The sequence below is a fragment of the Schistocerca piceifrons genome, chromosome 8 (assembly GCF_021461385.2).
Source record: "Schistocerca piceifrons isolate TAMUIC-IGC-003096 chromosome 8, iqSchPice1.1, whole genome shotgun sequence".
In the NCBI taxonomy this organism is placed as follows: domain Eukaryota; kingdom Metazoa; phylum Arthropoda; class Insecta; order Orthoptera; family Acrididae; genus Schistocerca; species Schistocerca piceifrons.
This window is the reverse complement of record NC_060145.1, coordinates 432,630,184-432,657,809: the sequence shown is the minus strand read 5'-3', so window position 1 is coordinate 432,657,809 and position 27,626 is coordinate 432,630,184.

The following is a 27,626-nucleotide window of genomic DNA, read 5'->3' as shown; positions in this document are numbered from 1 at the left end:
ACTTCGTGACCATCAATCCTGATGTTAAGTTTCTCGCTGTTCTCATTTCTACTACTTCTCATTACCTTCGTCTTTCTCCGATTTACTCTCAAACCATACTGTGTACTCATTAGACTGTTCATTCCGTTCAGCAGATCATTTAATTCTTCTTCACTTTCACTCAGGATAGCAATGTCATCAGCGAATCGTATCATTGATATTCTTTCACCTTGTATTTTAATTCCACTCCTGAACCTTTCTTTTATTTCCATCATTGCTTCCTCGATGTACAGATTGAAGAGTAGGGGCGAAAGGCTACAGCCTTGTCTTACACCTTCTTAATACGAGCACTTCGTTCTTGATCGTCCACTCTTATTATTCCCTCTTGGTTGTTGTACATATTGTATATGACCCGTCTCGCCCTATAGCTTACCCCTACTTTTTTCAGAATCTCGAACAGCTTGCACCATTTTATATTGTCGAACGCTCTTTCCAGGTCGACAAATCCTATGAAAGTGTCTTGATTTTTCTTTAGCCTTGCTTCCATAATTAGCCGTAACGTCAGAATTGCTTCTCTCGTCCCTTTACTTTTCCTAGAGCCAAACTGATCGTCACCTAGCGCATTCTCAATTTTCTTTTCCATTCTTCTGTATATTATTCTTGTAAGCAGCTTCGATGCATGAGCTGTTAAGCTGATTGTGCGATAATTCTCGCACTTGTCAGCTCTTGCCTTCTTCGGAACTGTGTGGATGATGCTTTTCCGAAAGTCAGATGGTATATCGCCAGACTCATATATTCTACACACCAACGTGAATAGTCGTTTTGTTGCCACTTCCCCCAATGATTTTAGAAATTCTGATGGAATGTTGTCTATCCCTTCTGCCTTATTTGACCGTAAGTCCTTCAAAGCTCTTTTAAATTCCGATTCTAATACTGGATCCCCTATCTCTTCTAAATCGACTCATGCTTCTTCTTCTATCACATCAGACAAATTTTCACCCTCATAGAGGCTTTCACTGTATTCTTCCCACCTATCTGCTCTCTCCTCTGCATTTAACAGTGGAATTCCCGTTGTTCTCTTAATGTTACCACCGTTGCTTTTAATGTCACCAAAGGTTGTTTTGACTTTCCTGTATGCTGAGTCTGTCCTTCCGACAATCATATCTTTTTCGGTGTCTTCACATTTTTCCTGCAGCCATTTCGTCTTAGCTTCCCTGCACTTCCTATTTATTTCATTCCTCAGCGACTTGTATTTCTGTATTCCTGATTTTCAAAAATGGTTGGAATGGCTCTGAGCACTATGGGACTTAACATCTACGGTCATCAGTCCCCTAGAACTTAGAACTAATTAAACCTAACTAACCTAAGGACAGCACACAACACCCAGCCATCACGAGGCAGAGAAAATCCCTGACCCCGCCGGGAATCGAACCCGGGAACCCGGGCGTGGGAAGCGAGAACGCTACCGCACGACCACGAGATGCGGGCTATTCCTGATTTTCCCGGAACATGTTTGTACTTCCTCCTTTCATCAATCAACTGAAGTATTTTTTCTGTTACCCATGGTTTCTTCGCAGCTACCTTCTTTGTACCCATGTTTTCCTTCCCAACTTCTGTGATGGCCCTTTTTAGAGATATCCATTCCTCTTCAACTGTACTGCCTACTGCGCTATTCCTTATTGCTGTATCTATAGCGTTAGAGAACTTCAAACGTATCTCGTCATTCCTTAGTACTTCCGTATCCCACGTCTTTGCGTATTGATTCTTCCTGACTAATGTCTTGAACTTCAGCCTACTCTTCATCACTATATCTGCTCCTGGGTACGCCTTACAATCCAGTATCTGATTTCGGAATCTCTGTCTGACCATGATGTAATCTAATTGAAATCTTCCCGTATCTCCAGGCCTTTTCCAAGTATACCTCCTCCTCTTGTGATTCTTGAACAGGGTATTCGCTATTACTAGCTGAAACTTGTTACAGAACTCAATTACTCTTTCTCCTCTTTCATTCCTTGTCCCAAGCCCATATTCTCCTGTAACCTTTTCTTCTACTCCTTCCTCTACAACTGCATTCCAGTCGCCCACGACTATTAGATTTTCGTCCCCCTTTACATACTGCATTACCCTTTCAATATCCTCATACACTTTCTCTATCTGTTCATCTTCAGCTTGCGACGTCGGCATGTATACCTAAATTATCGTTGTCGGTGTTGGTCTGCTGTCGATTCTGATTAGAACAACCCGGTCACTGAACTGTTCACAGTAACACACCCTCTGCCCTACCTTCCTATTCATAACGAATCCTACACCTGTTATACCATTTTCTGCTGCTGTTGATATTACCCGATACTCATCTGACCAGAAATCCTTGTCTTCCTTCCACTTCACTTCACTGACCCCTACTATATCTAGGTTGAGCCTTTGCATTTCCCTTTTCAGATTTTCTAGTTTCCCTACCACGTTCAAGCTTCTGACATTCCACGCCCCGACTCGTAGAACGTTATCCTTTCGTTGATTATTCAATCTTTTTCTCACGGTAACCTCCCTCTTGGCAGTCCCCTCCTGGAGATCCGAATGGGGGACTATTCCGGAATCTTTTGCCAGTGGAGAGATCATCATGACACTTCTTCAATTACAGGCCACGTGTCCTGTGGATACACGTTACGTGTCTTTAATGCAGTGGTTTCCATTGCCTTCTGCATCGTCATGTCGTTGATCATTGCTGATTCTTCTGCCTTTAGGGGCAATTTCCCACCCATAGGACAAGAGAGTGCCCTGAACCTCTATCCGCTCCTCCTCCCTCTTTGAGAAGGCCGTTGGCAGAATGAGGCTGACTTCTTATGCCGGAAGTCTTCGGCCGCCAATGCTGATTATTTATCAAAATTTAGGCAGTGGCGGGGATCGAACCCGGGACCGAAGACGTTTTGATTATGAATCAAAGACGCTACCCCCTTTTTTTGTTTTTTTTTCTTTTTCGTTGTCTCATTTTGTTCGTTTCATCTGCTCGGGGCGGACGTCGTAGGACATCCATTGAAGTTCGTTGTTGATCCATTAACTCAGTTTTTTTATTACAGAGGGCACGTAACCCTCTGACCGAACACGCTGCCCGAGGCAGGATTCGAACCTGCGACCGTAGCGGCCGCGCGGTTCCAGACTGAAGCTCCTCGAACACCGGCCGGCATCCGAGTTTATGCATGTTAGAGTCATTTGCTTGTTTGACTGTCGTTCACTGGCTCCATTCGTTTCTATCCACAAGAGTCAAACACCCATGTCTTCGGTAAAGTGACAAACGTTTTCTTTATGGTTACCTGAAATGATCAAAATCGGTTTATTTGCCGAGACCGCTAAGTTAACACAATTGCTTTATTACTAGTTTCGGCAATATGTATTGCCACCTTCAGATCTATAGAAGGAAAATATGCCTATGTTATAGGCTTACAGTCAAATAAAAATGCAGGAGGGTACACACAACAGCACAATGAGGAAAATTACATGTCCATACTACCAGCCAGAGCCGGTTTCATCATACAATGCTTAAACCACTCTGTCACATTAAGAAAACACAATACTACAATATGCTGTAAAATAACTCTCATAAAATTCTGCTCCTATGGAGAGGTAAAATCCGAAGGCAGAATATAATGATGAGTATGAAACGTGGTTGTCAAGGGAAGGCAGGATTCGGACGATTGTGGAAGAGGCCGTAATCAGTTACTATTGGTCGCCTTTTACAGTTACACACATTTATTTTTAAAACATTAATTCCAGACTCAACAATGAACAAAAAAATACCACACGTTATTAATGAAGGAATAAACAACTGTGTAAATAATAGTGTTTTCAGTGCATTACAATTTAGCAAATCACCATAAAATACAGATACAGATAAGGGAAAAAAAGGCCATTGTGATCGCGGCTGAAGGTCTTATATGCCAACAGTGGCAATAAATTAATAATGTTTAGGAACTCGCTACAATTACAACTTACAGGTATTGAAATATTGAAAAGTAAGTGGCCACAAACACAGCAGAAGGTATCAGACGCCAGGAATGGCAGTAAATAAGGTTTTAAGGCTTACTGCTAAAATACAAATATCGATTTTTTTTCAAAGCAAATGACCACAATCACGGCTGAAGGCCTTACACGCCAGGAAAGGCAATTATATAAAAAATTTAGAAACCTGCTGTAAAACAGCAAATACAAGCAAGGGTTAATTAAAAGAAACAAGCAACTGACCACCAAACGGGTGGAATAAGATTGTTGTAACCTAGTAACACAACCCTTATACTGCTAGATTTATTCCAGATAGCGACTAGAACCATTAACTAGACACACACAACCTTTAGTGTAGGCATTACAAGGCATGGTAATAAAACACAGAATAATAAAACACAAGGACCAGTCAGATACAGTGCTCCAGGAATCGACCTCTGAAAAGGTCCGCGAGCGATGAGATAGGCAGCCAAGAGTTGCATTCACTTCAGAAGATGGTAACTCAGACTAGTGGCAGTCTAACGAATGACTCACGATAATCTTGCTGAAGTTAGTTGACATTCAATAAACCAAATGCAAGAATGGAACACACGCCAAAGCCGGAACTGGCGGACTGCCTACACCCCCAGAATATAGTGCTTAGAGCTCCTGGAACGAGAAAGGAATCACTACCACCAGAGTAGAAGAACCACAAACGGCCTACAATCAAGAAAACTGTGAAAACTATACGCCTTACTGGACAGCAGTGGCAAGGCGAGGAAACGTACACTCCCGTTACATACACAAACCCCCAGGGCAGATAACCGGGACGTTAGCGGCCACCAGGCCGCTTAATCTAACAGTTGTAAGAAACTGAAGGCAGTAAATAGTAATAAGAAGTCGAGGGAAGCTAATCAGATCCGCTTTCCCCAAGCATTCCACTCGCTGCTCTTCACCTCGGCGATACTACGAGCAGCAACACAAACCCAAGTCACTGGAGAATCGCGAGATGTCACAATGGTGGAGGTTTCTCAACTTGAATTGAAATGGACTCATATTAAGGCCTGCAGGATCTGGTTTACGACGAGGTCGTGGATCCTCTTGACCACAGCCCTTCCATCCGGCAGTCCATGCACGCCGCCAGCAGTCTCCGTGTGTTCTGGCACTGCGCGGACCTGACTCCTCCTGAGTCCCCAACTAAACTGACGCACTCACAAGACACGGAAAAACAACGACGTCGCCCCAAAGATAGGGCAACAGTTACTACATATCGATAACCGCCGCTGCTGCCACTAGTGGACAGGCAACGCTTGTGAAACGAGTAGCGCCAGTCAAGACGAGAAGAAGACAAATAACCGCAACCATGCCAACTAAAGGACATGGCTTGGCCTCCAACAGAAGGTGGAAACCTACAAAGAGCACCAACACGAGCCACAGCACTGCTCAGAATACAGCTAATAAGTAAACTTTAAATATAAATGTACCATAACAAAGTAGAGGTATTACAATCACTTACGAGGTGTGTTGTCAAAACATATATTCACCTTGGAGTAGGAATGGCATAAACAGGACAAAGACATGCCATATCTTGCCTTTTCGTTACATTGTTATTCTTTTTTCCTTTTGCTGTCGTGGAATTATTTGAAATCAATATTTTCGTGATGTTGATAAATAATAGTGTACGCAAAGTAAATGAACATTTTAAATATTATTAAAATTAGATTTTATCATCATTAATCTTATATAATCTTACGTAACAGTAATTGAAAATGGAAAACATATAAAGTGCAGTATATCAGTTTTTGTTTTAATTTTTACTTTTATACTACAAGAGACCCAGCGTATTCTGCAAGGTGATATCTATCATAAAAACGTTCAAAGCTAAAATTATCTAATCTTCAGCAGCAACGTCGAAAGGCACATGTGCGACAAACACATCCTTTGATGTGATTATAATTTGTAAAACCAAATTCGTTAACGTTTTAAATATTTTGCGATCTACCAATAATTTTGCGGCAAACCAAGCACATCAAAGTCTTTCCTCGAAAGCTGGAGCCTGCAATTGATTGCGGATCAAAGTGTATATTTTATTAAGTTAATTGCTTCTGCTTGTGATTTCCGATTGCTGTTCTTTGAGCACAGACCACCGGAAGGCCTTCAGGACACGGCAGCGGATCCGCACTTGCAGATTCTGTTGCGCTGCGTCCGCGCTGATTGGCCTCGCACTGTGAAACAAATTGTTATCATACTCTAAAAATTGAGCCGTTTCTGTACCTTATTGACTCGTGGGATGTGCAAAGCTATCCCTCTTTATATAATGGTCTGGTTGTCGATGAAATCGGATTACCGACGTGTTTAATGAAACGGTTTCCGTCAAAGTGTATGCCATTCTGTCTATCCTAACACGTACACCTTATCTGCAAAGGTAGATGATGATCTGAATGACACAAGACCTGTAGCCATCACTGACACAGAAGAGTATGAACAAATTAAGAAATTCAAACAAATTCAGAATCAAATTAATACGCAATACAAAAGAGAAATCTGGGAAGTACAAGATCAGTTGGCACAAGTAATACAAAAATTTCATATCTCAGAGGACACTCGCGCTCCAACACGGGAAGAGGAACTTAGAAATACGGAAAAGCCACAAAATAATAACACAGGGCATTTCGGAAATTATGAAAGAAATTAGCAAGGTGCACCGAATTTTGAGATTGAACAGCCGACACGACTATAAGCTGTTCATTAGTACACGTAAATTCAAAACGTTTAAGAATTCTGCCAACGACATTCATCCACAAGCATGGCTCCATCAATTCTCTCATTGTTTTTCTCCCAACTGGTCGTTAGAACACAGATTAGAATTTATGTGTGGCTATTTAGAGAATGAACCAGCTGTAAGAATGCGATCAGTCATTCACGATTGTCACAGTGAAGGAGAATTTTATCATGCCTTCCTCTCAGCATATTGGTCTCAAGCTACACAAGACCGAGTAAAACATAGCATCATGATGATGAAACACTTCGAACAATCTGAATTTTCCAGTCTTGTCAAATATTTTGAAGACATGATGCATAAGAATCAGTATCTTTCAAACCCATACAGCCCCTCAGAACTCATCCGCATTTGCTTACTCAAATTGCCTGAACATTTACGACATATTATTTTAGCAGGACGTTGCAAAGACGACATTGAAGCTTTTCAGGGACTGTTACAAGAATTAGAAATTGACACAGGCAGTCGCGGGATGCGAAAACAGGAAAACAATCACTACAGGTCACATACGTCACAATTCCGCGATGACAGAAACAATAACTGGACACGACAAGGCTATTCTTACAACGCAAATCGTGACCAAAACAGACACCACCCATATGACAACCACTGGCAGAGTAATAATAGTTACAAAGAAAGATCGCATTTCCGTAGTAATGAATATGACAGAGACAATCATAGAAACAGACAATATGGCAACCAGAACTATTATTATCTCCACCACATGACCGACAAGAAAGAAATTATGAAATCTACCGACATGACGACAGACAAGATAATCATAACGACAGACCTGAATTTCATCAGAACTGGCGGGATTCAAACAGAGCAGGACACTTTCGACAACATGAATTTGTAGAAGCTAGGTCTCCTAATTCCAATAACGACGTGCGCCAACAAAGAGACAGAAAATGACTCGCACAACAGGCAGCCGCGTGCGCCAGCTGGCTCAGAGAAAAATTACATTGACGCTAACCTTGAGAAAAATGCCAGTATTCTTTACCGACATATACCACATGATAATTGCGTTGAAGTTGAAACTCTGCGTACTAGGAAGAGTAAAGGTTTACACCACATCTCACATGTAAAACCGTTTATTGAAAGATAATCTGCTTTTTAACTTTGTCTTTGCCATATAACTTTTCACTTTACATTGCTAGTATGCTTTGTCAGACTTAGAATCTGTTAATATGCAACAATGCTTGAAATTAAATATCCAGTCAAGAACCAAGAGAACTTATTTAAACAGAAATTACGAAGGCATTGTTATTGTGAACTGACGACACAGTGTTATTGTGTGTGTACATTCTTGCTTGTTGGTTGCACGATTATGTAACGACTATAAGGCTTACATACTTAGAACATATACTGGTACTGCTAATGAGATTTTAATGCAACATTTTGGTTTACTTGAAAATACATTCTGGATTTAAAGTACTTTCAGTGAGATACCAGGTGACACAGTGGTTAGTTTATGTGACAGCTACACGATTTTATCACGACGCTACTAATGAGTGACAATTTACAATGTTGCTTTTGGAGTGTTTCTGTTTTATATCTGCACAGTTTTATGTTTTATTCTGGAAAGTAAAACATGTTTTAGTAGTAACTTTTGTGGTATAGCTACAATGAGACTGCCTTTTCCGTAGCACAACAATACGTTACAGCACAGTACTTTCTTCATCATGGCAATAAGCGTAATAACTAAGATATCTATACGCAAAGCATTTCACTTTTGTTTATAATGAGGTAAGTACATTGACTTCTGCAGAACTTAGCTTTTGGAGGACGAAACCTACGACACTTCCACAGAGATTATCTTACAGCAAGACGCACATTTAGCGCTACAGTACATGTATTTGAGTGATTAATTTTATACTTAAAACATTTATTTTTAAAGGTTTTTGAATTACAAAGAAAGTTTTCTGTGATACATTTTATTCCATTGCAATAATCTGTAACACCTGAGGGTATAATTACATTAATCCTCAGGAGGGTACACGCTTACTTTGTGTATCATGTGTTTGGCAAGCACAAGGAGCCATAGGTAATATGGTATTTGCTTACACAACTTTACACATCGGTACCGTATTTCTCTAACACATAATTCCACAGCTATCTGATCATTCAACTGAGAGAGAAACTTTTTTTACTACGTCAGTGACAGATGTTTACGTAATTACACAGTTGGATAACTTCACACTTACGAAACTGTATTTTGTCTGTACTTTGTGAACTGTTCATATTTTTTCGGACCCATTGTGATATCATGAGAGCTTTGAATGATGTATTTGATATGGAATCATGATTTTTATAGTACGTTTGAGGTAGATGACACTTTTAACATGAGCAGAGAATTTTTTTAGGTTTTGACATTATTGCAGAAAGCTACGACGTTTTTGAGATTTGACTGAGGTGTTATGATGTTATTTTTACGACGACGATGTGTATTATGCTGTTGCGGTATGTTTATGATCAATAAGCTGATGCTATATGAGGAATTTGATTGTTGTTGTTGTTGTTGTGGTCTTCAGTCCTGAGACTGAAGTTTATTTGATTATGCTACGTATTTATTATGAAGAAATATTGAAGAAGTGTCGACGAATATGTATATGTGTAATAAGGTAAGGAATAATGAGTAGTGGTTAGCGACTCTGATTTGTGGAAAAGGATGTTGGAAACCAAGAATCGTACTTTAAGAGTTATGAAATATATGTAAATGCGTGAATGTATTACAATGCCGACGAAAACTTTTTGAACACTGCTATATTCATAGGATTTTGTTTCTACACATTTGCAATGCAAATTCTTGACCTGTGAAATATTTTTATATGAGACTGTCACTGTAGCGGAAACCGGTGTCGTAAATATTTCGGCAAGAAAGTGACCTTCACGTAATGCGTCGTGAGCACGACGCATTATGTGGGCAGCTGCGCGACAGACACCTGGAAAAAAGCCTTTCAGAGGCACAGGCCATTATCCTCGCTATTGACATTCCTTTGTAGAAAGCATTGCAAATACGACACACTCAAACTTGGAAACATATGATAACACTGTGGAGCTCTTAATTTATCATATTTACTGAAATGCCTAATGAAATGACGAGAAATATTTTTATGTCTATACACCTGATTATGACTACTGTCTTTCTAGTTGAGAGACTTTTCTACTAACTTATGAAATGCCTCATGACTACTGAATGATGTTCTTATGCTTTACTTTGTACATAGTTGCTTATTTCATTTGATATCTGGTTTCCAGTTGTCTTGCAGCACTGGTTTCATAAAATAAAATTAAATGCATTTGCTAATGTGAATACTTTCTGTCAACAGATCTATTAAATAACTATTTATGATATACATTCTTCGAAAAAGGATCTCTTGGAATGGAAAGAACAATAAGAAGGGACTAATAACAGTAACTACATATATAATTTTCTTTTCTAGTACTTAGTAATTTTTTGTAGAATTAGTTTTTGTGGTGCACCACTTTAATTACATAGTCATTAAGATGTGAATAGACATTTCCCTTATATGCATTGTTGTCTTTAGTGTATTATTTTTTCTGCTTGAGCTTTGTCATGTTTAGGTATTAGTTATAGCATTTGCTGTTGCTGTTTGCCAGGCATAGTGCTACTAAATTTCACTTTGTATTACTCGGTTAAGCTAGTTTTACTACTTATGGACTGTGAGAAAATTTTAGCTTTTGACCAACATTGTATCAATAAGTGTGTGCATTTGATTTCTTTGTTATTGTAATTGTGAAAAAAATTTTAACAAATATTTATTAACCACTGCCCAAAACAATTTGTAAAATTTTTTTAGTGCAACGCAATCTGACTATCAAAGATCCCTGCAAAAGAATGGCCCTGAGTAACATTAAACTATACCTTTCAGAAATCACTTACCTGACAAAAATCTTCATTACTCGAACTACTGCAATACCGCGAGCACCACTAGTGCCAGCTATATAAAAGATTCAGACTACGGAAGGCACTAACTACTGATAGGGATTGGAACAATTAAACATGACTGTCCTTAACCTGAAACACAATATTTTTTTTTTCTTTAGCGCAACGCTACCTGACTTTCAGAAATCCCTACAAAAGAATGGCCCTTACTAACATTAACCTGTACCTTTCACAAATCACTTACCTCACAAAAATCTTCGTTACTCAAGCTACTGCAATACAGCGAGCGCCACTACTGCCAGCAAAATAAAAGATTCAAACTAAGGAAGGCACTAACTACTGATAGGCATAGTTAGCAAATGAAAGATTTTAATAGAGAACAAACACTGTATTTACCTTAATAGTCATATTATATATAGCAGTTCATGACAGTCTTACAAATTTCAAAATTCCGCCATCTCTCTCCCCACATCCATCACAGCTGGCGGCTCACCTCCAACTGCGCAACGCTATGCGCTGTTCACATCCAGCTGCCGCTGCCCAACACTACAATGGCGGACAACAATGCAAACTAGCCACAGACTGCACACAGCACAGCCAGTGATTTTCATACAGAGAGCTACGTAACGTTGCCAATAAGAAAACCTAAACAGCCTACTTCTACGTGGCGTTACCAATAAGAAAACCTAAACAGCCTACTTACATAGCCCCCATGCTCCCCACAAAAAGTTTTACAAATTGTTTTGGGCAGTGGCCAATAATGATTTGATAAATTTTTTCATAATTACAGTAAGAAAGATATCAAATGCACACACTTATTAATACAATGTTGGTCGAAAGCTAAAATTTTCTCACAGTCCATAAAGACAGTCCTGATCGTTCATCACAGTAAAATAGCAGTGTTTTTCTCAAAGTCTGAGCAGTAAAAGAAAATGCACACAGAAGTAGTGGATTTCCACGCTGTCTTGAAGAAGTAGTGTTGTCCTTCCAATGGAAAGACAGTGCTGATTCTTGACATGCAGGCAGGTAATGGGCCACAACAGAGCAAACCCACCGCAGAGTCAGTCGAAGTTTTGAAGAATATTGGTAGGTAGGTCATCACAGAGTAGACCCACTGTAGTCCTGGTAGAGATTACAGTATTGGTGGGCCGTCAGAGGTGCAGACCCACTGCAGTCCTGGTAGAGATTGTGGTATTGGTGGGCCACCAGAGGTGCAGACCCACTGCAGTCCTTGTAGAAATAATGGTATTGGTGGGCCATCAAAGATGCAGCCCCACTGTAGTCCTTGTAGAGATGGCCAGCAGCCATCTGTTGCGACCGAGCAGGTGCACAATCACCATCGAAGAGTCTTGCGGAGAATATAGCAAGTCCATAAACACCACTTGTGCACTCACAAAGTTTTTGGAATTGTCCTTAGAACCAGCAATGCTGTTATCCAGTCCCTTGCTGAATTATTAGCACACGTGTAAACACTAACAGTCCCTACTTCTCACATATTGCCCATATACTATGACCAACAGAAACGTGGGCAGTGAAATGAATACTTACAAGTTACTTAATTTGATGAACTGGTGTCAATTACAATTTTATTACGTAAGAATACAATAACAAAAGTACAAAATATATAATAAAAACATAACAATACAGATAACAATTGTAGTACAGGCTTCACAAAAGAATCGAACTAACATATACATCAGTGTTACAGGAATTATGACATAAGTAAATACATAAAAGATCAAAATAACTTTTGAAAGACCAACTTCACACATCAGCATTAAAACAAAACAGAATAAATAATGTCTAAGCATATTTACAACGTAAATAACATATTATTAATGCCAATTATATTTGAGGATAACAGTATTCCTCATCATAGTGAATGTAGCTGAGTACTAGAAAAATTCTACAACATAAGTCTTATCAGATAAACACATAAAGACAGGAAGTACACAAATACACAAGGGTACACAAACACATAGCATAATAATACAAAAGGAAATGACAGGGTTTGTTTTACTGCAGTATTTTGCAAACAAAACTTTCTTTACTTCTTAGAGAACTCCCTTCATTCATCATTATTCCCAAAAAGTCCCATCTATACCTGCTTTCTGTATTCTATTCATACACTCCTGGAAATTGAAATAAGAACACCGTGAATTCATTGTCCCAGGAAGGGGAAACTTTATTGACACATTCCTGGGGTCAGATACATCACATGATCACACTGACAGAACCACAGGCACATAGATACAGGCAACAGAGCATGCACAATGTCGGCACTAGTACAGTGTATATCCACCTTTCGCAGCAATGCAGGCTGCTATTCTCCCATGGAGACGATCGTAGAGATGCTGGATGTAGTCCTGTGGAACGGCTTGCCATGCCATTTCCACCTGGCGCCTCAGTTGGACCAGCGTTCATGCTGCATGTGCAGACCGCGTGAGACGCTTCATCCAGTCCCAAACATGCTCAATGGGGGACAGATCCGGAGATCTTGCTGGCCAGGGTAGTTGACTTACACCTTCACAGCACGTTGGGTGGCATGGGATACATGCGGATGTGCATTGTCCTGTTGGAACAGCAAGTTCCCTTGCCAGTCCAGGAATGGTAGAACGATGGGTTCGATGACGGTTTGGATGTACCGTGCACTATTCAGTGTCCCCTCGACGATCACCAGTGGTGTACGGCCAGTGTAGGAGATCGCTCCCCACACCATGATGCCGGGTGTTGGCCCTGTGTGCCTCGGTCGTATGCAGTCCTGATTGTGGCGCTCACCTGCACGGTGCCAAACACGCATACGACCATCATTGGCACCAAGGCAGAAGCGACTCCCATCGCTGAAGACGACACGTCTCCATTCGTCCCTCCATTCACGCCTGTCGCGACACCACTGGAGGCGGGCTGCACGATGTTGGGGCGTGAGCGGAAGACGGCCTAACGGCGTGCGGGACCGTAGCCCAGCTTCATGGAGACGGTTGCGAATGGTCCTCGCCGATACCCCAGGAGCAACAGTGTCCCTAATTTGCTGGGAAGTGGCGGTGCGGTCCCCTACGGCACTGTGTAGGATCCTACAGTCTTGGCGTGCATCCGTGTGTCGCTGCGGTCCGGTCCCAGGTCGACGGGCACGTGCACCTTCCGCCGACCACTGGCGACAACATCGATGTACTGTGGAGACCTCACGACCCACGTGTTGATCAATTCGGCGGTACGTCCACCTGGCCTCCCACATGCCCACTATACGCCCTCGCTCAAAGTCCGTCAACTGGACATACGGTTCACGTCCACGCTGTGTCGGCATGCTACCAGTGTTAAAGACTGCGATGGAGCTCCGTATGCCACGGCAAACTGGCTGACACTGACGGCGGTGGTGCACAAATGCTGTGCAGCTAGCGCCATTCGACGGCCAACACCGCGGTTCCTGGTGTGTCCGCTGTGCCGTGCGTGTGATCATTGCTTGTACAGCTCTCTCGCAGTGTCCGGAGCAAGTATGGTGGGTCTGACACACCGGTGTCAATGTGTTCTTTTTTCCATTTCCAGGAGTGTATTTCTTTCAAAATAATTATTTCTTAGTGCACAATACTCATTTTTGCCAATTCTGTTTCTTATAGCTTCTCAATGCATTTCTTCCAATTCATCATAGTTAGTTTCTTATATACTCTACCCCCTCTTAAGCTAACTTAAATCTACTGAGCTCAGATATATATACCAAGGGACGAGGCAATGCAGCAGCACATAAAACAATTAATACAAACAGCAATGAAAAAAAAATGGAAATTGTCAAAGCAAGCTGCAGTAAATCTAAATTACCATCGACGCAACATTACAACTAATATGAGCCAATGTGCAGCAACAAGAAAAATAAATCAGTAGTAAAATTAGATTAACAGAGTAATACAAAGTGAAATTTAATAGCACTATGCCTGGCAAGCAGCGGCAGAAAATGAAATAACTTATACCTAAACATGACATAGCTCAAGCAGAAAAAATAGTACACTAAAGATAACAATGCAGACAAGGGAAATGTATAATCACATCTTAATGTCTATGTAATTAAAGTGGTGCACCATAACAACTTATTGTAAAAAAAATATTACCATGTACTTGAAAAGAAAATTATGTGTGCAGTTACTGTTACTAGTCCCTTCTTATTGTTCTTTCCTTTCCAAGTGCTCCTTTTTTAAGAATGTGGATTACAAAATTATTATTTAATAGATCTGTTGACAGAAAGTGTTCACATTAGCAAATGCATTTTATTTTATAAAAGCAATGCTGCAACACAGCTGGAAACTAGATATTAAATGAAATAAGCAACTATGAAAAGCAAAGCATAAAAATATCATTCAATAGTCATGTGACATTTTATAAGTTAGTAGAAATTCTCTCAACCCTCGTAGAAAGACGCTTGTCATAATCAGGTGTGCAGATGTATCTTTCCAAGTAATGAGCGTGTTGTATTTGTGATGCTTTCTCTAAAGGAATGTCAATGGCGAGGATAATGGCCTCTTTTTTTCAAACGCATTACGTCAAGGTCACTTACTTTTCTTAACGAAATATTTACGACAGCAGTTTCCGCTACAGTGGCAGTCTCATATAAAAATATTTACACAGGTTGAGAATTTGCATTACAAATGTGTAGAAAATAAAATCCTTTAAATATAACAGTGTCCAAAAAATGTTCGCTGGCATAGTGATACATTCACGCATTTACACACATTTCATAACTCTTAAAGTACAATTCTTGGTTTCCAACATTCTTTTTCACAAGTCAGAGTCCTTAACCACTATTCATTACTCCTTACCTTATTACGCATATAACTATTCGTCGACACTTCTTCAATATTTCATCATAACAGATACGTAGCATAATCAAATAACTTATATAGCATCAACTTATTGATCATAAACATACCGCAACAGCATAATACACATCGTCGTCGTAAAAATAACATTATAACACCTCAGTCAAATCTCAAAAACGTCGTAGCTTTCTGCAATAATGTCAAAACCTAAAAAAATTCTCTGCTCATTTCAGTAGTGTCATCTACCTCAAACGTACTTTAAAAATCATGATCCCATAAGAAATACGACATTCAAAGCTCTCATAGTATCACAATGGTTCCGAAAAAATATGAACATTTCACAAAGTACAGACAAAATACAATTTAATAAGTATGAAGGTATCCAACTGTGTAATTGCGTAAACGTGTGTCACTGATGTAGTAAAACAAATGTTTATCTCTCAGTTAAATGATCAGATAACTGTGTAATTTGTGTGTTAGAGAAATATGGTACCGATGTGTAAATTTGTATAAGCAAAAACCATATTAGCTAGGGCTCCTTGTGCTGTTGTGGTATGTTTGTGATCAGTAAGCTGATGCTATATGAGTTATTTGATTATGCTACATATCTGTTATGATGAAATACTGAAGAAGTGTCGACGAATAAGGTAAGGAATAATGAGTAGTGGTTAGGGACTCTGACTTGTGAAAAAAAAGGATGTTGGAAACCAAGAATCGTACTTTAAGAGTTATGAAATGTGTGTAAATGCGTGAATGTATCACAATGCTGGCGAAAATTTTTTGGACACTGTTATATTCATAAGATTTTGTATCTACACATTTGCAATGCAAATTCTCGACCTCTGAAATTTCTTATATGAGACTGCCACTGTAGCGGAAACTGCTGTCATAAATATTTCCGTAAGAATGTTAAGTGACCACCTGCACGTAATGCGTCGTGGGCAGCCAGCTGTGTCAGACGCCTGGAGAAAAAGCCATTAGTGTGTGTGCCATTTCAGAGGCACAGGTAGAAAAGACAAAAAAAGGGAGGCCATTATCCTCGCTATTGACATTCCTTTGTAGAAAGCACCGCAAATACGACACGCTCATTACTTGGAAAGATTCTTACATCTGCACACCTGATTATGACAAGCGTCTTTATCGAGAATTGAGAGAATTTTTACTGCCTTATGAAATGCTATATGGCTAATGAATGATGTTTCATGCCGTCATTTGTACATAGTTGTTCATTTTCTTTAATATCTAGTTTCTAGCTGCACTGCAGCATTGGTTAAAATAAAATTTAATATATGTACTAATATAGTTATTTTATGCCTACAGATCCAGTCAATAAGCAATTTATGATCTACTTCCAAGAAAACGAGGGCACATAAATAGACATTTCCCTTCACAGGAATTGCATAAATAATTTCTTTACGATTTGGTAACTTATCTGCTAGTGTAAGTTCTCGTGATGCATCACTCTAGTATTAAGATGTGACATAGGTATTAGACATGGCCATTTTTAGTGTACTATTTTTTCTGCTTGAGCTTTGTCATGTTTAGGTATAAGTTATTTCATTTTCTGCTGCTGGTTGCCAGTCACAGTGCTACTGAATTTTAATTTGTGTTACTCTGCTAAGCCAGATTTATTTTTCTTGTTTGCTGCGCATTGCCTCATATTAGTTGTAATGTTGAAATGCTTGGTAATTTAGATTTACTGTAGCTTGCTTTGCAAATTTCCATTTTTTTGTCATTGCTGTTTGTGTTACTTGTTTTGTGCTACTGCATTGCCTTGTCCCTTAGTTTATGCATCTGAGCTCAGTAGATTTAAGTTAGTTTAAGAGGGGGTAGACTACATAAGAAACTGACTATGGACAATGAGAAAAAAATGCATTGAGAAGTTATATGAAAAATATTTGGGCCAAAATGAGTATTGCACACTGAGAAATAATGATTTTGAAAGAAATATGAATAAAATACAGAAAGAAGGTATAGATAGGACTTTTTGGGAATAATGATGAATGAAGGGAGATCTCCGAGAAGTGAAGAAAGTTTTGTTTGCAAAATACTGCAGTAAAACAAACCCTGTCCTTTCCTCTTGTGTTATTCTGCTATGTGTTTGTCTACTCTTGTATATTTATGTTTTTCCTGCTTTATGTGTTTGGCTGATATGAGTTACGTTGTAGAATTTTTCTAATACTATGTTATTTACTTTGTAAAGGTGTTTAGATATTATTTATCTGTTCTGTTTTGTTGCTCATATGTGAAGTTGTTGTTTCCAAAGTTATTCTGATCTTTTATGTATGTACTTATGTCATAATTCCTGTAACACTGATGTATATGTTATATCGATTCTTTTGTAAAGCCCATATTACTACAAATGTTATCTGTACTATTATGTTCATTAATGATGTATTTTGTACCTTTGTAATTGTATTTTAATGTTGTAAATTTATAATTGTATAGACACCAGTTCTTCAAATTAAGTTACATTTCACTGCACACGTTTCTGTTGGTCATAGTATATGGACAATATGTGAGAAGTAGGGACTGATACTGTTTCCACGTGTGTTAATAATTCAGCAAGGGACTGGATAACAGCATTGCTGGTTCCAAGGACATTTCAACAAATTTTTTGTGAGTGGACAAGTGGTGGTTTATGGACTTGCTCTATTCTCCGCTGCTGGCCATCTCTACAAGGACTACGGTGGGTCTACACCTATGGTGATCCACCAATACCATTATTTCTACAAGGACTGCAGTGGGTCTGCACCTCTGGTGGCCCACCAATACCATACTCTCTACTAGGACTACAGTGGGTCTCCTCTGTGATGACCTACCTACCAATATTCTTCAAAACTTCGAATGACTCTGTTGTGGGTTTGCTCTGTTGTGACCTATTACTTGTCTGCATGTCGAGAGTCAGCACTGTCTTTCCGTTGGAAGGACAACACTACTCCTTCAAGATGGCATGGAAATCCACTACTTCCATGTGCACTCTCTTTTACTACTCAGACTTTGAGAAAAAAAAAAAAAACGCTGTAATTTTACTGTGATGAACACAGACTGGGACTGTGAGAGAATTTTAGCTTTTGACCAACATTGTATCAATAAGTATGTGCATTTGATATCTTTGTTATTGTAATTATGAAAAATTTTATCAAATCATTATTGGCCACTGCCCAAAACAATCTGTAAAATTTTTTGTGGGGAGCATGGGGGCTATGTAAGTAGGCTGTTTAGGTTTTTTTATTGGTAACACCACTTCTGTATAAAAATCACTGGCTGTGCTGTGTGCAGTCTGTGGCTAGTTTGCATTGTTGTCTGCCATTGTAGTGTTGGGCAGTGGCAGCTGGATGTGAACAGCGCGTAGCATTGCGCAGTTGGAGGTGAGCCGCCAGCAGTGGTGGATGTGGGGAGAGAAATGGCGGAGATTTGGAATTTGTAAGACTAGATGGCATGAACTGCAATATATATTATGATTATTAAGGTAAATACATTGTTTGTTCTCTATTAAAATCTTTCATTTGCTAACTATGCCTATCAGTAGTTAGTGCCTTCCGTAGTTTGAATCTTTTATTTAGCTGGCAGTAGTGGCGCTCGCTGTATTGCAGTAGTTCCAGTAACCAAGATTTTTGTGAGGTAAGCGATTTTTGAAACGTATAGGATACTGGAATCTTCTGATTTTTTCCTTGTAGTTTGTGTAATTAGCGTAGATTTTGTTTATTGCTAGCGCGTAATTGTAGAGAAAATCTCCTTTGTAGTTGCAGTCTTTCATTGTTGTGCAGTAAAACAGTTGTGGCATGCATGTAGATTTGCACCAAGTATTTCGCAGCTGCGCTTGCAATTAACTACATATTATTTTCAGTGCTATGTTAATGTGTTCTCTGATTTTTGCTCTTCAAATTGTGCTTTTCTGTGTTATCGTGTGAAATATTGTGACAATAATGGCGTGTGAAAAACGTAACACTAGGCTCCAAAGTAAACTGAGATATAATAGTGACGACGAGCGTAGCTTATCAGCACCACTGTGTAATGAAGTAACAGACATTCAAAGTAGTAATTTGGTAACTGTGCATAGGGAAATGGAGCGGGCGTCAAATAATGGTGTAGACAGTGAAACAGGTAGTGAACAGGGAAGCGTTATCGAACGATCGGTCGCAACAGCTCGTCTCAGGAATCGGGAATGACAGAACACAATATTGCAAATACTGCAGACTCAGGTTTTGGGTTCTCACCGTTTCCTCAAATGAGTCAAGACACATTTTCCGCTTGTCAAAATGTGAATGTTGCTGGTGCAAATTCACTGCCCAAAAGCACTGAGGAACATGTTTCAGACACCAATGCATTGTTATTACAATTAATGCAACAAATGGGACAAAGGCTTCAAAAGTTAGACACAATGGAACAAAATCTTCAAAAGTTAGACACACTGGAACAAAATCAGAGACAAACACAGCAACAGCTTCAAAAGTTAGACTCATAGGAACAAACTCTTGAACAAACGCGTGAAGATTTAACTACTGAGTTACATTGAATCGAAATGTCAAAAACTCTGTAATGACATAAAAACTCAAATTTATGAGCATTTTAACCTATATTTTCGCGGCATGAAAATGCATTACAGAATCACGAAGCAGCCACAAAAGAACTGCAAATTATTGTTCATGAAAATCATGAGACCTTGCAAGCTAAAATTGACTCAGTTGCGTCTACCGATTCGGTTACGCAACTTGCAAAAACTCAGGAAAACTTAAAGGACACAGTAGAAAGACACATGCAGGAAATTAGTACTTTATCAGAGAAAGTAGTTGAACTTTCGGATCAGCTACATAATTTATCTACGAAGGTAGATGATAATCTGAATGACACAAAACCGGTAGTCTTTAATGACACAGAAGAGTGCGAACAAATTAGGAAATTCAAACAAAATCAGAATCAAATTAATACGCAACACCAAAGAGAAATCCGCGAAGTACAAGATCAGTTGGCACAAGTAATACAAAAGTTACAAATTTCAGAGGACACTCGCGCTCCAACACGGGAAGAGGGACTTAGAAATACGGAACAGCGGCAAAATAATAACACAGCGCATTTCGTAAATTATGAAAGAAATTGGCAATGTGCACCGAATTTTGAGATTGAACAGCCGACACGACGTAACAATGACCGACATGCAACTCGCCGACATGATGATTTTGACTATAAGCTGTTCATTACTACACGTAAATTTAAAACATTTAAGAATTCTGGCAACGACATTCATCCACAAGCGTGGCTCCGTCAATTCTCTCATTGTTTTCCTCCCAACTGGTCATTAGAACACAGATTAGAATTTATGTGTGGCTATTTAGAGAATGAACCAGCTGTAAGAATGCGATCGGTCATTCACGATTGTCACAGTGAAGGAGAATTTTACCATGCCTTCCTCTCAGCATATTGGTCTCAAGCTACCCAAGACCGAGTAAAACATAGCATCATGATGATGAAACACTTTGAACAATCTGAATTTTCCAGTCTTGTCAAATATTTTGAAGACATGATGCATAAGAATCAGTATCTTTCAAACCCATACAGCCCCTCAGAACTCATCCGCATTTGCTTACTCAAATTGTCTGAACATTTACGACATATTATTTTAGCAGGACGTTGCAAAGACGACATTGAAGCTTTTCAGGGACTGTTACAAGAATTAGAAATTGACATAGACAGTCGCGGGATGCGAAAACAGGAAAACAATCACTACAGGTCACATCCGTCACAATTCCGTGACGACAGAAACAATAACTGGACATGACAAGTCTATTCTTACAACGCAAATCGTGACCAAAACAGACACCACCCATATGACAACCACTGGCAGAGTAATAATAGTTACAGAGAAAGATCGCATTTCCGTAGTAATGACTACCACAGAGACAATCAGAGAAACAGACAATATGGGAACCAAAACAATTATTATCAAGGGAGGCTGAATAACTTCAGACGCAACAGTTCGGCGCACAGTTACGAGTCAGGGAGAAATTCTCCACCATGTGACGGACAAGGAAGAAACTACGGAATCTACCGACATGACGACAGACGATATATTCGTAACGACAGAGCTGAATTGCATCAGAACTGGCGGGATTCAAACAGGGCAGGGCCTTCTCGTCAGAGTGAATTTGTAGAAGTTAGGTCTCCTAATCCCAATAACGGCGCGTGCCAACAAAGAGACAGACAATGACTCGCACAGCAGTCAGCCGCATGCACCTGCTGGCTCAGGGAAAAATAACATAGACACTAACCTTGAGAAAAATTCCAGTTTTCTTTACTGACATATACCACATGATAATTGCGTTAAAGTTGAAACTCAGCGTACTAGGAAGAGTAAAGGTTTACACCACATTTCACATGTAAAACCGTTTATTGAAAGATAATCTGCTTTTTAACTTTGTCTTTGCCATATAACTTTTCACTTTACATTACCAGTATGCTTTGTCAGATCCTCAGGAGGGTACACGCCTACTTTGTGTACCATGTGTTTGGCAAGCACAAGGAGCCATAGGTAATATGGTATTTGCTTATACAACTTTACACATCGGTACCATATTTCTCTAACACACAAATTACACAGCGATCTGATCATTTAACTGAGAGATAAACTTTTTTTACTACATCAGTGACACATGTTTACGCAATTACACAGTTGGGTAACCTCATACTTACGAAATTGTATTTTGTCTGTACTTTGTGAACTGTTCATAATTTTTCAGAACCATTGTGATACTATGAGAGCTTTGAATGATGTATTTGGTATGGGATTATGATTTTTAAAGTACGTTTGAGGTAGATGACAATATTGAAATGAGCAGAGAATTTTTTTTAGGTTTCGACACTATTGCAAAAAGCTACGACGTTTTTGAGATTTGACTGAGGTGTTATGATGTTATTATTATGACGACGATGTGTATTATGCTGTTGAGGTATGTTTATGATCAATGAGATGATGCTATATGAGGAATTTGATTATGCTACGTATTTATTATAATGAAATATTGAAGAATGTCTACGAATACGTATATGTGTAATAAGGTAAGAAATAATGAGTAGTGGTTAGGGATGCTGATTTGTGAAAAAGGTTGTTGGAGGCCAAGAATCGTACTTTAAGAGTTATGAAATGTGTTTAAATGCATGAATCTATCACAGTGCCGACGAAAGCGTTATATTCATAGGATTTTGTTTCTACACATTTGCAACGCAAATTCTGGACCGGTGAAATTTTTTATATGAGACTGTCACTGTAATCCAAACTGGTGTCGTAAATATTTCGGTAAGAAAGTTAAGTGACCACCTGCACGTAATGAGTCGTGGGCACCCAGCTGGGCGACAGTCACCTGAAAAAAAAAAGCCATTAGCGTGTGCCTTTCAGAGGTACAGGTGGAAAAAAAAGGGAGGCCATTATCCTCGCTATTGACATTCCTTTGTAGAAAGCATCGCAAATACGACACGCTCATAACATGGAAACATTCTTACATCTGCACACCTGATTAGGACAAGTGTCAATCTACGAGAATTGAGAGAATTTCCACTAACTTATGAAATGCCTCATGACTACTGAATGATTATTTTATGCTTTACTTTGTACATAGTTGCTTATTTCATTTCATATCTGGTTTCCAGCTGTCTTGCAGCATTGGTTTCATAAAATAAAATTAAATGCATTTGCTAATGTGAACACTTTCTGTCAACAGATCTATTAAATAATAATTTTGTGATCCACATTCTTCAAAAAAGGAGCACTTGGAAAGGAAAGAACAATAAGGAGGGACTAGTAACAGTAACTGCATACATAATATTCTTTTCAAGTACATGGTAATATTTTTTTTACAATAAGTTGTTGTGGTGCACCACTTTAATTACATAGATATTAAGATGTGATTATACATTTCCCTTGTCTACATTGTTATCTTTAGTGTACTATTTTTTCTGCTTGAGCTTTGTCATGCTTAGGTATACGTTATAGCATTTGCTGCGGCCGTTTGCCAGGCATAGTGCTACTAAATTTCACTTTGTATTACTCTGTTAAGCTAGTTTTACTACTGATTTATTTTTCTTGTTGCTGCACATTGGCTCATATTAGTTGTAATATTGCATTGCTTGGTAATTTAGATTTACTGCAGCTTGCTTTGCCAATTTCCATTTTTTTTTTGTCATCGCTGTTTGTCTTAATTGTTCTGTGCTGCTTTATTGCCCTGTCCCTGAGTTTAGCATTTGAGCTCAGTAGATTTAAGTTAGCTTAAGAGAGGGTAGACTATATTAGAGAATGAGTTGTGATGAATTGGAAGAAATGCATTGAGAAGTCATACGAAAAAAGTACAGAAAGCAGGTATAGATAGGACTTTTTGGAAATAATGAAGAACGAAGGGAGATCTCCAAGAAGTAAAGAAAGTTTTCTTTGCAAAATACTGCAGTAAAAGAAACCCTATCCTTTCCTTGTGTTATCCCACTATGTGTTTGTGTTCACATGTGTATTTGTGTTTTTCCTGTCTTTATGTGTTTTGCTGATGTTATGTTGTAGAATTTTTCCAATACTATGTTATTTACTTTGTAAAGATGTTTAAACATTATTTGTTCTGTTTTGTTTTAATGCTCATGTGTAAAGTTGATGTTTCAGAAGTTATTCTGATCTTTTATGTATTTACTTATGTCATAATTCCTGTAATAATGATGTATATGTTTATTTCTATTCTGTTGTAAAGCCTGTATTACTACAAATGTTATCTGTACTGTTATGTTCATTAATGATGTATTTTGTACCTTTGTAATTGTATTTTAATGTTGTAAATTTATAATTGTGTAGACACCAGTTCCTCAAATTAAGTTACATTTCACTGCACACGTTTCTGTTGATCATAGTATATGGACAATATGTGAGAAGTAGGGAATGATAGTGTTTGCACGTGTGTTAATAATTCAGCAAGGGACTGGATAATAGCATTGCTGGTTCTAAGGACAATTCCAAAAACTTCGTGAGTGCACAAGTGGTGGTTTATGGACTTGCTATCTTCTCTGCAAGACTCTTCGATGGTGATTGTGCACCTGCACAGTCGCAGCAGATGGCTGCTGGCCATCTCTACAAAGACTACAGTGGGTCTGCATCTTTGATGACCCACCAATACCATTATTTCTACAAGGACTACAGTGACCTTTGCTGACTCACCAGTACCATTATTTCTACAAGAACTGCAGTGGGTCTGCACCTCTGGTGGCCCACCAATACCGTAATCTCTACCAGGAGTACAGTGGGTCTGCTCTGTGATGGCCTACCTACCAATATTCTTCAAAACTTCGAATGACTCTGCTGTGGGTTTGCTCTGTTGTGACCCAATACTTGTCTGCATGTCGAGAGTCAGCACTGTCTTTCCATTGGAAGGACAACACTACTTCTTCAAGACTGCATGGAAATCCACTACTTCCATGTGCATTTTCTTTTACTGCTCAAACTTTGAGAAAAACACTGCTATTTTAGTGTGATGAACGATTAGGACTGTCTTTATGGACTGTGAAAAAGTTTAGCTTTTGACCAACATTGTTTCAATAAGTGTGTGCATTTGATATCTTTGTTATTGTAATTATGAAAAATTTTATCAAATCATTGTTGGCCACTGCCCAAAACAATATGTAAAATTTTTTGTGGGGAGTATGGGGGCTATGTAAGTAGGCTTTTTAGGTTTCTTTATTGGTAACGCCACCTCTGTATAAAAATCACTGGCTGTGCTGTGTGCAGTCTGTGGCTAGTTTGCATTGTTGTCTGCCATTGTAGTGCTGGACAGCGACAGTCCGAGTAGTAAAAGAAAATGCACACGGAAGTAGTGGATTTCCATGCAGTCTTGAAGAAGTAGTGTTGTCCTTCCAATGGAAAGACAGTGCTGACTCTCGACATGCAGACAGGTAATGGGTCACAACAGAGCAAAACCACAACAGAGTCAGTCGAAGTTCTGAAGAATATTGGTAGGTAGGTCATCACAGAGCAGACCCACTGTAATCCTGGTAGAAATAATGGTATTGGTGGGCCACCAGAGGTGCAGATCCACTGCAGCCCTTGTAGAAATAATGGTATTGGTGAATCACCAAAGGTGTAGACCCACTGTAGTCCTTGTGGAGATGGCCAGCAGCCATCTGTTGTGACTGTGCAGGTACACAATCACCATGGAAGAGTCTTGCAGATAATATAGCAAGTCCATAAACCACCACTTGTCCACTCACAAAAAATTTGTTTGAAATGCTGTTATCCAGTCCCTTGCTGAATCACTAACACACGTGCAAACACTATCAGTCTCTACTTCTCACATATTGTCCATATACTATGACCAGCAGAAATGTGTGTAGTGAAATGAATGCTTACAAGTTACATAATTTGCTGAACTGGTGTCAATTACAATATTATAACATGAGAATACAATAACTAAGGTACAAAATATATCATTAAAGAACATAACAATACAGATAACATTTGTGGTAATACGGGCTTTACAAAAGAATTGAAGTAACACATACATCAGTGTTACAGGAATTATGACATAAGTAAATACATAAAAGATGAGAATAACTTTTGAAACATCAACTTTACACATGAGCATTAAAACAAAAAAGAATAAATAATGTCTAAGCATATTTACAAGGTAAATAACATATTATCAGAAAAAGTCTACTACGTAAATCTTATTAGCTAAACACATAAAGACAAGAAAAGCACAAATTCACATAGTGTAATAACACAAGGGGAAAGGACAGGGTTTGTTTTACTGCAGTATTTTGCAAAAAAACATTCTTTACTTCTCGGAGATCTCCCTTCGTTCTTCATTATTTCCAAAAGTCCTATGTATACCTGCTTTCTGTACTTTTCTCGTATAGCCTCTCAGTGCATTTCTTCAGATTCATCATAACTCACTCTCTTATATCGTCTACCCCCTCTTAAGCTAACTTAAATCTACTGAGCTCAGATGCTAAACTAAGGAACGAGGCAATGCAGCAGCATAAAACAATTAATACAAACAGCAATGTTAAAAAATACAAAAGGCAAAGCAAGCAGCACAAATTACAACTAATATAAGGCAATGAGCAGCAAACAAGAAAAATAAATCAGTAGTAAAACTGGCTTAAAAGAATAATACAAAGTGAAATTTAGTAGCACTATGCCTGGCAAACAGCAGCAGAAAATGAAATAACTTATACCTAAACATGATATAGCTCAAGCAGAAAAAATAATACACTAAAGACAACAATGCATATAAGGGAAATGTCTATTCACATCTTAATGACTATGTAATTAAAGTGGTGCACCACAAAAACTAATTCTACAAAAAATTACCAAGTACTTGAAGAGAAAATTATATATGCAGTCCCTTCTTATTGTTCTTTCCATTCCAAGAGCTCCTTTTTCGAAGAATGTGGATCATAAAATAATTATTTAATAGATCTGTTGACAGAAAGTGTTCACATTAGCAAATGCACCTAAGTTTATTTTATAAAACTAATGCTGCAACACAGCTGGAAACCAGATATCAAATGAAATAAGCAACTATGTACAAAGTAAAGCATAAGAACATCATTCAGTAGTCATGAGGCATTTCATAAGTTAGTAGAAAAATCTCTCAACTAGAGAGACAGTAGTCATAATCAGGTGTATAGACGTAAAAATATTTCTCGTCATTTCATTAGGCATTTCAGTAAATATCATAAATTAAGAGCTCCACGGTGTAATCATATGTTTTCAAGTTCGACCATGCCGTTTTTGCGATGCTTTCTACAAAGGAACGTCAATAGTGAGAATAATGGCCTCCCTTTCTTTCTTTTTTCTCCACCTGTACCTCTGAAAGGGGCACACGCTAATGGCTTTTTTCCAGGCGACTGTCGCCCAGCTGGGTGCCCACGACGCATTACGTGCAGGTGGTCACTTAACTTTCTTACCGAAATATTTACGACACCAGTTTCCGCTACAGTGACAGTCTCACACAAAAATTTCACAGGTCGAGAATTTGCGTTACAAATGTGTGGAAACAAAATCCTATGAATATAACAGTGTTCAAAAAATTTTCGCTGGCATTGTGATACATTCACGCATTTACACACATTTCATAACTCTTAAAGTACGATTCTTGGTTTCCAACATCCTTTTTCACATACCAGAGTCCCTAACCACTACTCATTATTCCTTACC